At 40.5% G+C, this 12,545-nt stretch overlaps 1 protein-coding gene across 6 annotated transcripts in view; it reads left to right on the top strand.

Moving 5' to 3' along the window:
- The first annotated feature begins 927 nt into the window (after positions 1 to 927).
- The window catches only part of TRIQK (triple QxxK/R motif containing), a 59,365-nt gene continuing 47,747 nt past the window's right edge, over positions 928 to 12,545 (top strand). Inside the window, exons 1-5 of one of the 6 annotated variants that reach the window (XR_008433889.1) lie at positions 1,258 to 1,375; positions 2,443 to 2,536; positions 2,896 to 2,991; positions 3,170 to 3,279; positions 4,100 to 4,194. The gene's annotated coding sequence lies outside the window, so the exon portion shown is untranslated. Of the gene's footprint in view, positions 957 to 1,257; positions 1,376 to 2,430; positions 2,537 to 2,895; positions 2,992 to 3,169; positions 4,195 to 12,545 lie in introns of those variants that run through there. The other 5 variants (XR_008433891.1, XR_008433888.1, XM_053958697.1 and 2 more) reach the window with 5 other exon arrangements.

Below are 12,545 nucleotides of genomic sequence, written 5' to 3'. Positions count from 1 at the left end.
TGGGAAGAAAATATAAGGTTGTGTCCAGTGACCTCCCACATTCAAAGCAGCTAAATACCCTTAAGTGAGATATCTTGATAAAAGAAAAGGGTACAAAAATAGTATTTTGTCTCACGACTCAAAATCAAGACAAACTATCCTTCTAAGAAAGGCGTATCATTTAAAGATCTACTAATCTTGCTACAGAAATGGCTGCAGAAAACTGAGCTTTGGTATGCATGCCGGACACAAACTCTGAGTAATCAGCTTTTCTGCAAGCTCATTGTCCACTCTGTCTGCATGTCATCTAGAAAGATGGGAAAGTTCAGCTGGATACAGCTTTCACTTCCAAAGTTGCAGAGGTAAAAAAATGCAAATATTTCTTTTTTTGTGTATCTTTCCTTACAGGGAGCGCTACACTTGGCCATCAAGTGCCATTTTGCAAGAACCAAGGCATGCACTTTCAATATTAATCAGTAAAGTGTTCTGAGAGTCAGTGGCTTGCTTCTTGCATGGAAGAATTATCTATTGCAGAAAGCTCAGCATCATCTCAAGGTAGCCAGAGAATTACCTGTTGGAGTTCATAATTTTCCATGTGTTTTGTTTTTAGGATTTTGAACGTAAGTTCCCACTTGGCTTGTGATTACTGAACATGATGGGGCGCTGGAACTGGGTGATTTTTATGATCCCTTCCAACCCAAACCATTCTGTGACTACAGCGTGAAAGTGGCTAATTGCTTTTCGGGCTACAAGTCTGGAGCAACATAGCGCCTTCCCTGGAAAACCCAGCAACACACTCGAGTGCCACAGGCGACCGGGACCCACCGGGCCACCGCAAGCGCCGTGGGGCCGGGGCACAGCGGGCGGGACCGGGAGGCGGAGACGCTCGGGCAGGAGGTGGCGGGAGCCCCGCTAGCACAGGAAGTCGCCCCGGCGAGGGAGGAGGGAGGAGGCGGAGCTCTGCCGCTCGGCCCGAGGTACCGCGCCGCGTCCCGGGGCGGGCGAGCGGCCGCGGCCGCCGGGCCCGAGCGGGCGCTGCCCCGGCCCCGGCCCCTCCCGCGCCGCGGGGGCGCCGCCATTGGCCCGCGGGCAGCGAGGACTCGCGCGGGCGGCGCGCGCGGCCGGCCCGCCGGCAGCCGCGGGCCTGCCCTGCCAGTGGCCGGCGGGAAGCGCGCGGCCCCGCCATTGGCCGGAGCGCGCTGTCAATCCGGGCGGCTCCGCCCCCGGAGCGCGGGCTGGAGGGGCTGGGGTGGGAGAGGGTCGGCGGTGCGGCCGCCATTTTGGGCGCGGCCGGGGATGCCTGGTGCGCTGCGCTGTCCTGCGGTGGCGTTTGGCGTTCCGTTTCACCGTACCGAGACCCCTCGACTGCCAGGGCTGCTTTTCCGTGCTCAAAGAAGTACGACCCTGACTAGGCAGCCAAATTGGAGGGAAACAAACCCCTCACCGAGGTGTCCTCGGCAGGGCCGTGTTTGAGGCCTGGCCCGGGCACGTCAGTGGGGCCGAACTGGCCGAAGCCTGCGATGCCTCCATGGGTTTTCTTTCGTGTACACGGTTTTCCTGCGTTGGCACGACTGCTTAGATGCTGCCGGCCCGTGTGGTGTGGGCTGGGTGTGTGTGTGGAACTCTTGTCTTGTGTGAGGTTTTAAGGTGTCTGGAGCTGGACAATCCGCTGCTCTGTGTGTACTGACCCCCCACGTGCAGTGAGACCAGGCCGTGTAGTGCTGCTGGATGTGTTCGGCCGGCTGTGGGTGTGCACTAAATCTGATCCAGCCCGGAGTGTTGAGCTGGCTATGTTTGCCTTATAGGCGTGATGTGTTCCGGGTACATTGGACTTGTGTTTTCTGCAGGGTGCTCTGGTCATGCCTGTGCTCAGAAAATCCTGGGCAGAAATGTGCGAGAATATGTGAGCTGCAAAAACTTCTAAGTGTGAAGTGTTGGCAGGGGATTCTCTGCCATACTGTTCGTGTGGCTCTCAAGCTGCTCCACCTTCCACCAGCCCACACAGTTACAAGGACAGATCACAGTAGTATCAGAAACCCCCTCTGAAAGAGCTTTTGTTGTAATTGGGCTGTATATGCAGCACACACCTTCACACTCAGTAATTCAATTGCATGTCATAGGTTTTGAGTTCCTTCCTGTTGGGGCCCAGGCTCATTCCCAAAGAGCTAATCAGAATGGAAGGGTACTTGCTATTAAAGATACATTTCTATACTGGAAAACTGTATAAAGTTATGTTTAAGAGATACACTAAATTCTACAAGCGCAGGGAAAATTGAACCGTTTCTCAAGTACTGTGGTTTGGCATATGATCCTTGGCTGAATCACTTCACTTTTTGGTGCAGAATGGGCTGGGGACAGACCATTGTTCAGAAAATAACTCTTCTGCTCACCTAAAGGAAATTTGGCCACTTTTTTGTTGACATGATTGTCTTTCATCATGCATTAATACAGTTTATCCTCTAGGACTTCATTTCTGTCACTGTGAAAGTTGGAAAGGTGTAAGTCTACTTCATCCACTTCAGTCTTCTAGCTGAACCTGGTTCCTGAGCAGGAATAGGTGAGCATAAGTAGATGATCTCAAAAGGTCCATCAGCAATCTTGGGAATTCTTTGAATTTAATTTATGTAGTCAAGAAGAGATTACTGCAATGTTCTTCAACTGACTTCTTATTGTGCTTAAAATAGTATTTTGTACCTACAAAAACAATACAGAAAATACTTCCTCAGTGCATATGTGGGAGCTCTTTAGACATCTAGGTTTTGAAAGATTACTTCAGATTACTAAAGCAGAGATGCCTTTCAACAGTGGTAAATTTCCTTATGTATTTAGCTTTAAATCTTACACTGAGTTTTATACAATGACACATATGTGGCTTTTTATAAAGTCACATAAACAGGACTATGCCTTCTATTTCAGATACAAGCAACTGAGTTCCAGAGTTTGTTACTGCATCACATCGAATGACCAGGATTTTTCCATATGTCAATCCTTAAGAACATACTTTAGTGGAAGGTAATATGCAAGGAGATACATACTTTCTTCATAAAATCAGGAGTAAGGCAGTACCTTTATTATTGTTTTTTGCTTGGTTAGTTGTGGTTTTTTTTTTCCATGAATTTGAACTATGGAGAGTAAATTTATATGCACTGAAAGATGCTACACTCACTTCCACCTGTTCTGGATTTTGTAGTTCTTGCTGTTAGACTCTGCAGCCTCTTCAGATCAAGAAGCCGGTTTGTGTGCCAGTGTGAAAATCTTCTACCTCACTATTGGTCAAAAATACAGAATGAATTTAGTCATGTAAGCTAATATATTAACCTCTGGTACCGCTCAGGGTATCTTTAGGATTTATTTAATTCAAATATTTCAGCCAAATTCCCACAGCCCACTCTAAAAGGCATTTGAAGCTCAGTGTACTTTATGGCAGTAGCTCCAGAGAACATCCAGTTTTAATAGACCCTATGCAGGAAACAAGACAAGGGATAGATTATATCTTTGGATTATATTTTTGCAGTGCAGTGAACATACTGTCCTTGCATTTTTCTGTGAAACTTGTTTCTCTAGACCATGAATTAGTTTTGGTTAGATTATTTTAAATAGTTTTCAAAATTAATTGATACCATGAAGACTAGTTACTGTTAATCGTAGTTAGAATTTTAGAGTTTCTGTGAGATTTTTATCATGACTAGGAAGTTCTTGGGTTTTTTCTTTGGGATATTTCATTAATATTGCATTAAGCAAGGCAAGCTGTGAATTATAGGAGGGTAGGAGTTGGGCTAATGTTACAAAATTGGGTTGCCTGTTAAAAAGCCGAAACTGGTTTAATATCATTGTGGGGAGCTGAGTCACTCCGTTAAGTACTTGTGAAGAAAAAGTGAATTACTATGTTTACACGTTATGAGATATGTGAAGAGAATGCAACATAGATGATTGTAAGATGTAGACAAAGAAGGCAGTCATTTCCATTTGCAGAAGTCTCCCGCAGTCCTCTGACTCTCATACAGTAGTACTCTTGTAATGCAGTTACTCCTGGGAAACAGGAGTGTGAAAGTCAATGTTTTCTGACCCAAACTCTGCCTTAAGTTTTTCTACTGTTGTGGATTTTTTCATTTACTTGCAGGTTTACTTTGCTTGAGGAAAATATGTGAAGAGATTTGCAGAATAAATACTAGCTGATCGTTTTTCAAAATAAAAAATGAACTGCTTTTCAGTGAATGGCTATCCTCATTCCAAGTGAAGTCTGCAATGATTAAATATTAAAATGATCCATGGTTTAAATGAATATAAAATTTTTTCAGGAGATTATTACAAGGATTAACATTTTTAATGTTTTAATAGTCCCATAGTTGATCAATCATAGGCACAGTGAAACTGCTTTTAGTTAACTAACCTGATGATCCTTTATATCACTGCAGTATTATGTATAACATAAACCTTGTGGCATGGTTGGTAGAGGAGATGAAGAAACAGTGTCTCTTATAGCTCTTTAATGATCAGGTTTACTCTTGGAAGTATTTTTTGACACACAAAATAAGCAGGTAACAATTTTTTTGTCCTTTTGAAAAGAAAAATATGAAGGAAAGATAGTTCCAGAAAAAATGTGGTGTTTGCTGTAGAGGAAGGAGCTGTTGTTGCATGTAATGACATAGATGATCACTGGTATGGCTGTGAAAGAATAACAAGTTCTTGAACATATGTTTTCAAATAGAACTTGCATTAATACAGCTTTAATGTTGCAGAATTATCTGCATCAGCCTATGATTCCTGATACATTTTTATTCTTTAGAATTATGTTTGAAGGTCATGGGAAAATGTCACGGAATCCCAGGTGCTTTTATATCACTAGCTGCGCACAGATACCCCTGTAATCAGTGAGTTGAGTAAATACTTGAGGCATTCCTGACAGGGACAGTGCTTATTCCTTTGTTTCTCATTCGTTTTGTGTTTTTTTAGCCACAGGGCAAAAATCATCATTAGTGATTTTTAAGTTTGATTCTGCCTTCCTAACACACACTACAGTGATATAGTGGAGCTTTGCACAATACAATTTATTGTGTCCTGAGATTTTTTGCATTTTTAAATATAATATATACATCATCAAAATATTGTTCATTCATGTGTTGTGATGGTTCTTGTCATCATCCTTCACTCAGTATATTTTACAATCAAAAAAGGCAGAATTGGGAGGAAAGGCTGATGAATTAGCCAATGTAAACCCAGAGGGGTTTATAAAGAAGGATTGGAGATACGAAAGGAAGGGTGCAGTAGAATTCCAGGGCTAGACGTTGAGCTGGTAAAATAAATAAATCAGGAAAGACTGTTCTGACAGCAGAAACTTATGGTGGAGAAGTCACAGCAGAAAGGACAAGTGTGAGAGGGGAAAAGAACAAATCATGGAAGTAGGTTAGTGTTGGGAATAATAGTTGGAAAGTTAAAATCCAGAGGACAAGCTGAAGCACACCATTTTCTACACAAATTTGTTGTCACTTATTAATGCTGTTATTTCTAGTTTTAGGTAAGACAACAAAAATGGGGTTGCATTGTCTGTAGTTGTTTGCCTCTAGCCAGAAAGCTAAACTAATTCTCATGTATTTCTATTGAAATAAAATAAGTAGTGAAACAAAATAATAACCTTGTCATGTCATGAAATGTTTTTTATATTGGGGAAACAGATTGGGTTGAAAATGTAGTAGGTTTCGAAGTCTCAATTGTCTTCTCCCTGGCTGTGCTGTGTGATGTAAATGAAGAAAAGGTTAAGTTTACCCATGATAATTCCCTCTCACATTTACATTATCAATCAGCCTGTGTAGCTTTTTGTGCTTTTATCTATTTTGTTTTCATTGTAATCTTTACATACGAAGTTCTCAATTCTACAAACTCTTATGCTGAAATTTATTCACAAATGGCTCTGACAGATGTACTCTAGAAGCCTTAAATGCTCTAGTTTAAGATGGTGCCAGCTGGTTGCTTTTCCCCACCCCTCAGATTGCATTCTGTATGGAGGAGCTGGCAATACCTGCACCGCAGTTCACTTCCCTCACCTGAGCTCACATTCCTTTTAGGGTGCTGTGTGCTGATGGGAATCAGATCCTGGGTGCTGGGCACAGAACATCCCCCCTTTTGTTGTCCTTTCTTACAGCCTCCTAAACAGTGGCAAGAGATTAAGCACCTGGGTCAGCAACATCTTAAAGCCTCTCAGACACCCAGAGCTTGTTGATGAGACTCCTCTGTAGTTTTAAGTTAAATAGGTTCAAAACTTTTTTTTTTAAATTACCTATATTTTCAGTTTGTAACTGTATCAAGTGAGTGTGGAGGATAATTCCAAGCTTAGCTTTACCATATCACCATCTCTGCTTAAACTCTGACTTTTGGCTGATTTTAAATGTGCCTAAAAGCTTATATTAAAAACCATAGATCTTTCTTTCATGTAATGTGTATGCTAAGGAAATTGTTCAGTGGGCAGTGTGTTGCTCTCATTGTGTGAGGAGCTGGTTACACTGCCTCCAATTAAGACTGCATCACTTACTTTACGGCTAGACTAGTTTTGTATTACTTACACTCTTGCCAAAAGGAAATTGTTAACCTGAAGCAGTGGATTACTTGTTTTGTTTTTGTGTCTTGGCTGTCAAACTGAAAGCACACTATTTATATAGCTAACATTTAAATTTGGTTAGGTCCTTGATTTACTGTTACTCAACTAAAATTAATTTTAAAATTAGAACTGTACAGTAGCAATAAAATGGATAAAGAGCTGCTGAGCTGCCAGCACTCAGGCGTAATGGCTGGGAGGCCACTGGTGATGGTTGAGAGCCTGTGGGGACTTGTCCCAGCATTTGCATCAGGTGTGACATGCTTGTCATTTTGGTCGGTTGTGTGTAAACATACAGGCATCGTGGCAAAGGATGAATAGTTCAGTAATTGCTGGACTGATGAAGAAAGGATGAAGTTTAAAGCACGGCTGAGATCATGGTAACGTGTGTCTGTTAGAATGTAGTTTGTGTGCATGTGCGAAGGAAGAAGGAACACTGGATGTGTGTGCAGAATGAAAAATTTTTATCTTCTAGAGGTGTGGCTAAGGGAAAACTTAAAAGGTTTGTGAAGAAGGTCCTGTAGACAAAGGCAATTCAAGTGCAGGGCAGTGTCAAGAAGGGCTGGTGCTGTCTAGGAGAGGTAGAAGCATGGTTTGAATAATACGACCAGGGCAGGAATGTTGCATCTAGTTTTATTTCGATGGAAAACATGTCCTGAAAAATTTGAAGGCATGATGAAGGTCCTGAACAGACTTAGTTCTGTTTGTAGAACTGCCCTTGAGAGATGGGTTTGAGTTTGGGTCCATGCTTGCTGTGGTGTTTCTGACCACGCATCTGCCTTAACTCAGGCACCTCTGTTAGCTCTCTCTCCCACCTGGTTGCTGCAGATGCCCTCCTGCATACATACTGTTTAGTGTCTTAGGCAAGGCTGTGCTGAATCTGTTTGAATTTGTCATTTGTTCTCTCTGCAGAAGACATGCAAAGCATTGTTTCTGTTTTGTTGTATATATATGCAGCATTAAAAGCTTTCAAGAATATGTTTTTTTCAATAAATTTGAGTATTATTTTAACAGAGCTGCTAAGAATTGCAGCAACTAATAGTTTACTTTTTTTTTTTTTTTTATTCTGAAATCATGAAATGGTAAAAACAAGGGTGGATGTTGCTTTCCTTGGAATTTTTTGACATGCTATTTAATTTGTGAGTGAATCTTCCTGTAATTTGGAGTAAAAAGGTTAATAAAGCATTGCTGGATTGATGCTTACTTTTTATTCTGAAAGATAGGTTCATTTGAAAGCCTGGGTTATTTTGGTATTTTTCTGTGTATACAAAGCTAGAGACCAGCAGGCTAAACAGGAAGGGTTTCTGGAAAAAAATAGAGACAAAACCTATTGAAAAAAGCTTGAAACCATTTTCATTTTAAGTACACCAGTGGGGTTAAATAATACTAATAACTTCTGTTGGAGTAACAGATCATAATAATTTAAAGCTAAAGTTCCCAGCGCACTTGCTAATATCTTTTATGGCTTCATTAAAGTACATCTGAAATAATTTACAGAGCAAAGCTTCTGGGTGAATTTTTCCAATTCTGCATGGGAAGAGTGCCTGTTTATCTTTGTGCATGTTTATATAGACCCATGGAAATTATGATGTAAATGTGGATGCTGTACTATAACATAGCCATATATGCAGAGTAAGGAATTCAAAGCATTTGTATTCTGTCATTTATTGCACACAAGTAATGTATATTGTATAGGCTTGGTTCAATTCTGTATCCTGACCATAGAAGGGCACTATAGAATATATACTTTACCTTGAGGGGACTTTGAAGGGGAGGGAATAATGTGTGTAGGTAAAAGCCCAGGGTGATGACTCTGTTACCAAACTTGTCTCTTTTCTGGTTTTGAGCCTTCACATTTATGCACATTGCTGGAAATAGTGAAGAGCTGGAAGGGTGTTTCCCTTGTACTATACCATTACACATTTTTATTTACTCACCTTATTAAAATAAATATATAGATCAGGTGGAAACAACTGGAACAGCTGTAAAGCTGAGTGCATGGGATAAAATCTTCTGAAAGGTAACAGAGGAAGCAACTTAGCGTCATTTTCAGAGTTGACCCAGCTCTGCTTAAACTTTTAAACTTTGTTACAGAGCTGTACAGCTGTTGATACAGTAGTGGCCGGACTGGGCAATTGCAGCAGGAAGAGAACAGACCTCCAGTTTCTTGTGATGTTGGTGTGTCCTTAAGAAAACCAATCTGAACTCATTTTACTATATGCTCTATAAGGTTTTAATTGTTGTGTGTCATCTACAAGGTTAGATTTCAGGCAGTGCAATCACCTTCTCCTAATAAAACTTTATGGCAGAAGCACACATTCTGCTTCGACTCTAGCCAAGGGCATGTGCAAACCCCTTTCCTGGTTTGTCACCCAAGGACACCTCTAGTGCTTAGAGAGATGCACTCAGGAAATTTGAGCAAATGGAGTGGATTGTCATCTGCCATTATATCTCTGGCTAGGTTCCATAAGAAATGCTCACTAACTGCTTTGCAAACTATGTCTTTTAGCAGTCTTACAACTATTCTGTTTGTAACTGGATTATGGTATAGGAATCTCTAATCAGAGGTATCTTAGGCCAGAAAAGGCCAACCTTTAACACATTAGAATTCAGGATCTTAAAAAAATGTGCCATCTTCTAAAGCAGCCACCCATAAAAAAGTGTTCAATTTTGTATTTCACTACTATTTTTATGGTAAATAAAATTTCACTCATACGGAATGACTCAAAACAAAAAAGGAATACTTTTTTTTTAATGTTTTTGTCTCAGTGTCATTTTGTCTTTTGGCATTCTTCTGGACAGTGAACCCTGAAACAAAATCTCTTCCTTATGACACACACCTGCACGCTGTTCAGGAACAGAGGGAAGAGATGGGGATGTAGTCTTCTCCCACCTTGTTCCCATTAGTGGGAAGAACTGTGAAAAGAGCCCAAGCAGGCATTTGCACAAATGGTTTCATCAAAAATCTTCAGCTTTTCACATGATGTTCTATTTCAACTGATAGTTTTCTGCTGGTTGATGATTTTTTCATTTTGCGGCCCTTCTTCCCAGCTGCATTCTACAATTTTTTCTGCCTTAAAATGAGGCAAGGAAACAGTTTACCAGATTTTCTGATGATTATCAAGTTTATTTTTTCATTTGGTGCATATAAAGGTTTTAGCCTGATTTTGATCCATTAATTTAATTCAAACTTTGTTCAAGGTTCAGATTGTAGATAGACATCAATGATCTTACACTCTCCTTTTTGCCCACATACAACATAAAGCTCCCAAAGAGATGGTATCATGTAAGCTATTACTTTATTCTTAAAAATCATTGTCTTTAATGGGATCTCTAGGTAGTTTTCAGGAGAGGCAAGTCTTGAGCAATTTAGATAAAATCTGCAGAGAGTGTGCTTGGCCTATTGTTTTGAACAACTTTAGAAACTACTGAGCTGAAGTTATTTATGCCATATTAAACTTCTCACCCAGTTATGGCTTAATCCTTCAAAACCAAGTAGGGCATTTTGAAAATGCTACTGTTAACATCTATGGGTCTGTGTTCACTAGGACTGACTATTAAGCTTATTATTAAGTGTTGTAGGGCTGAACTTCACATTTTTTCTGCTAACACTTAAGTTAGCTACTGGTTATCTACTGGTTTTCGTCTCAATTTTAAAGAAAGAAAGTACAAAAAAAGATGTATTTTGTTAAGGCTGATGAAATGCATGCCAGCTTTATGTTCTGATCTTCATGGGGAAGATCTGCATGTGGATGCAGTCCTATGCCATGTGTTGCAGGAAGACCCTCCTTGATCAGGGATGTTGGACCAGATGACCCACTGTGGTCTCTTCTATCCTGACCGATTCTGTGATTCCTCTGTCTTTAATCAGCTGTTGAATAATGGAGGAAAACATAAATACAAAACCCACCAAATTAAAACTCCTTATACTTCATGTTTCTTTTGCCTGGTGACTAGACTAAATGATTTTTTTTTTAAAGCTGAGTTGCTTTCCTGAATGCTTAATACAGCATGTGAAACAAAATAAATAATGGCATAAAACTATGTTTCTTCATTCATAGACCAGCCTTTTTAATGCTTATTAAGCTGCAGTAGCTTCAGAGAAAGGAAAAAAATGTACATTTGTTCTGAATGCTGGATGGAGAGATTACCTGAAGCAGTGGGCTTCAATGAGTTCTTCTGGGGTCCTTCTGACCAGCGCTTTCGGGGCTCAGAGGATACTTACTATGATGGCTGACGAAAGAGGCAAAGGATGGGTCTTTCTTTGGAGATCCAAAAGCTGCTTATTGCTTTGAAGGGGGTCCAGGGACAAAGACAAACTTGGACTGAGGGCACAGGGTTTTATATGGAGAAAAAGGGGTAGATGTGAGGGTCAAAGATTAATGGGAACAGGAGAAAGTGGTGCAGAGGTGGGGCAGCCAACCAGGGGAACCAATGGATAACAGGGGTGGAACACTGCAGCAAACTGGGACCCATTCTAGGGAATATACAGATATGGTCAATGAGGGCCGAACTGGGGTAGAACACACCAATACAACCCACCGGTACAAACCAATAGAACTTAAGACGTTAACACGTGCCTGCAAAGGCCTATGGGAGGGAGACACTTCTGACCCTAATCTTAGAGGGGTGTTTCTCCTTGCCTGCTTTGACCTCTCCACGGCTGAGGCGTTATAGTGGCAGGCCTTTGGGCCTCCATGATTATCCTGTAACTCCTTTTGTACACCAGGTTTAGTAATGGAACTAATAATTTTGTTTTGCTGAAGTGTTATGATTAGGTTTATGTAGACTGAAGTATTATTTGCTACTGTCATTTGTAGAGTGCTTTCAGCTTTTGCAAGCTTACTCAGGGTAAGAAGGGGAGCAATCATTAGGCTACAAACATGGTGACCAGTTTTGGCAATTACTATGACTTGAAGTCATGGGATGGGACATTGTGTGATACTACAGTGAAATACGTTACAGAAGGGCACATTTGATTTGTCTGTCTCTCAGCTCTGTGCCTGCATGATGTATTTGTGACTGTTTTCTCTTCCAGTTTTCAATTATTAACATAATTTTATTTGATGAGAGTTAGGTTTCTGCTTGAATGATAGGCATATTCAAGGAAAGTAGATATCAATGTTAGAATTAATGGAGAAAAATTAAGTGGAGACTTAGCCTCATATACTTTAAAAAGTTTGGGTTTTTTATAAACAGTGTGAGAGCATGAGAAGAAAGGAAAAATTACAGCAGTTTCAAACTGTCTTGTTTTGAAACATTACTTTAAAAAACTATTTCAGCTTTTAAATAATTTACTGTGAAATCTTTTGGTTTTAGACTTCTTAAGGTAAGACAAGTGAAAAGAAAGGCACCATAGAAATAAAAGCATGATAAATATGAAATTGCTACCTGTTCCCATTTTTTTTTGGTATGTGTGAATAACTTTAGAAGTTAAAAGTTTTATTTTCAATAAAGGTCATTATCCCATTTTGCAATATTGAAAACTTTGTGAAACACTGTTCTCTGGATGGCTGAGAACTGTAGTTTAAGATGGATATACTAAAGGGAAGGATAATCCCTAAATACTTCTTCTCACTGGAGGAAAAAATCAGAATTTCACTTCCATCAAAAATGAGCCTAAGCTTAAAAACGTACAAATGAGAAATTAACAAGTGTGTGTAATTGAAGCATTCAGGCTTATAGCAAGGCCGTGGCTTGTGACAGGCCCAGGAAAGAAGTAGTGTTTAGGAAAAAGAGAACTTTTGTCAGTTCCCAGAACTAAAGAAGGGAGAATAGAGGGCTTATTTTCTCATTTACAGAATGGAAAGAAGTCACTCTTCCCTTGCTGTAACACCTAGGAGGGCAAAAAAGTCACTGAGATTTTGGAGTAAGACTTTGGTAAAACCATACAGGACTCCATTGCCTTTAAAATGGCAACTTTGTAACTTACTGGAAGTGAAGTGCTTAGGCAAATTTAGCTGATTTTGAAAGTTAA

This window comes from Vidua chalybeata, chromosome 1 (genome assembly GCF_026979565.1).
Source record: "Vidua chalybeata isolate OUT-0048 chromosome 1, bVidCha1 merged haplotype, whole genome shotgun sequence".
Lineage (NCBI taxonomy): Eukaryota > Metazoa > Chordata > Aves > Passeriformes > Viduidae > Vidua > Vidua chalybeata.
This window is presented reverse-complemented; position numbering and strand designations above follow the sequence as displayed.